Source organism: Bison bison, unplaced genomic scaffold (genome assembly GCF_000754665.1).
Source record: "Bison bison bison isolate TAMUID 2011002044 unplaced genomic scaffold, Bison_UMD1.0 scf7180017864377, whole genome shotgun sequence".
Taxonomy (NCBI): Eukaryota; Metazoa; Chordata; class Mammalia; order Artiodactyla; family Bovidae; genus Bison; species Bison bison.
In genome coordinates this window covers 5,665,231-5,667,834 of record NW_011494949.1, presented here as the reverse complement: position 1 = coordinate 5,667,834, position 2,604 = coordinate 5,665,231, and positions in this window count along the sequence as shown.

Below are 2,604 nucleotides of genomic sequence, written 5' to 3'. Positions count from 1 at the left end.
AATGTTGTTGCTGCTGTTCAGCTGCTCAGTCGTGTCTGACTCTTTGTGACCCCGAGGACTGTGCCAGCCCAGGCGGCACTCATGGTAAAGGACACACCTGCCAATGCAGGAGACACAGAGACCCAGGTTTGATCCCTGGGTCTGGCAGATCCCCTGGAGAAGAAAACAGCAAGCCACTCCAGTATTCTTGCCTGGAGAATCCCAGGGCCAGAGGAGCCTGGTGGGCTACAGCCCATGGGGTAGCAGAGTCGGACACAACTTAAGTGACTCAGCACAGACTGCAGCATGCCAGGCTTCCCTGACTTGGAAAATGAGGCTTCAACAAATCAAACAAACAAGTCAATGGCTTTATTTTATCATTATTTTTTAAGAAAATTAAATTTTTCTAAAAGGTTTTATTTGTTCATTTATTTCTGGATGTGCTGGGTCTCAGTTGCTGCACATGGGCTTTCTCTAGCTGTGGTGAGCAGAGGCCGGCCTCTAGTCGTGGTGAGCAGAGGCCGGCCTCTGGTTGTGGCATGTGGTTTTCTCGTTGTGGTGTCCTCTCTTGTTGCAGAGAAAGGGCTCTAGGCGGTCAGGCTTCAGTGCTTGCGGCAAATGGGCTCAAGAGTGTGGTGCACAGGCTTAGTCGCCCTGTAACATGTGGAATCTTTCCAGACCAGAGATCAAACCTGTGTCCCCTCCACTGGCAGGCAGATTCTTAGCCACTGGACCCCCAGGGAAATCCACCATGGGTTTTAAAGACAAAAGATATCCACACTTCTCAGGACACGCAGTGCTGGTTTTAACCTTCAAGTACATATTCATAAGACCTTGTAATGAAAATTAATTGAGTTAATTAATTCAATTAATTAATGAAGCTTTTATCTTCTGAATGAGCAGTACTTGGCTGGTTAATTCATTTTCTAGCATTTAGTATAAAGCAAAGAAGAGAATACTGTGATAATTACAGCTGAACCAGTTCACATTGACTTGATTTTATCAGAAAACAAGCAAACAAATAAAGAGCCTATCAAATTGACTTTGTTTACAGAGAAGATTAAGTTCAGTTTTTTTGTTTTTAAAATTTTTAATTGGAGGATAATTGCTTTACAGTGTTGTGTTGGTTAAAGTTCATGTTTTAAAACATATATTAAATGGAAAGTTAAAAAAGACTCAGACTGCACAACTCAAGTACTAATATCTGGAAAAGGCGAGAAATCTTTACTAAATTGTCAAACCTTTTTCATAGATGAAATGCATTGTTGCAAGTATGTGGCAAGTGCTTTGAGTCCATTACTGAGCGTGTTCTTTGCAATAGGAGATATCTCCAACAGCTAACCACCAAAAATGGAAACTGACATAACAATGTGGAGAACATTTCTGATGAGTTTTTTTAAGCAAAATCACAATACAATGGCAAGAAGAAATTTAGGAATTTAAAAGGTTAATCTTGAGAATTACAAAAGCAATAAAAGAAGAAAATAAGATTCCTTAGACTAACTGCTATCCAGATCTACTAGTACTGGGTTTAGACAACAATGGTTTTAAAATGCGATGTAAGTTTCTTTAAATTTACTAAGATCATGGCATCCAGTCCCATCATTTCATGGCAAAGAGAAGGAGAAAAAGCAGAAGCAGAGACAAATTTTATGTTCTTGGGCTTCAAAATCACTGCAGAATGTGACTGCAGTCATGAAATTAAAAGACACTAGTTTCTTGGAAAAAAAGCTATGACAAACCTAAACAACATATTAAAAAGCAGAGACATCACTTTGCAGACAAAGATGCTTGTAGTCAAAGCTGTGGTTTTTCCAGTAGTCATGTATGGATGTAAGAGTTGAACCATAAAGAAGGCTGAATGCCAAAGAATTGATGCTTTTAAACTGTGGTGTTGAAGAAGACTCTTGAGAGTTCCTTGGATTTCAAGGAGATGAAACCAGTCAATCCTAAAGGAAATTGACCTTCAAATATTCACTGGAAGGACTGATCCTGAAGCTGAAGCTCCAATACTTTGGCCACCTGATGCAAAGAGCTCACTCATTGGAAAAGACTCTGATGCTGGGAAAGATTGATGGCAAAAGGAGAAGAGTGGGGCAGAGGGTGAGATGGTCAGATAGCATCACCAATTCAGTGGACATGAGTCTGAGCAGTAAATTGGAAACATATATGTGTGTATACATATATATATATGAAAGTGATTAACTCTAAAAATGTATTTCTAATTTGAACAAAGAAGTATAGGTTTATCAATTAATTTTTTCTTTTAATTGAAGGATCATTGCTTTACAGAATTTTGTTGTTTTCTGCCAAATTTCAACATGAATCAGCCATAGGTATACATGTGTCCCCTCCCTCCTGAACCTCCCTCCCACCTTCCTCCCCATCCCACTCCTATAGATTGTTACAGCCCCTGTTTGAGTTCCTTGAATCATACTGCAAATTCCCATTCGCTATCTATTTTACATTTGGTAATGAATGTTTCCATGTTACTCTCTCCATACATCCCACCCTCTCCTCCTCCCCTGTTTATCAATTAATTTTATTTTTAACAAAAGTTCCCAAGTTGATAAAAGTATGGTAAAATAGGCAATATTATACCACGATTGTTTGTTGCTGTTGTTT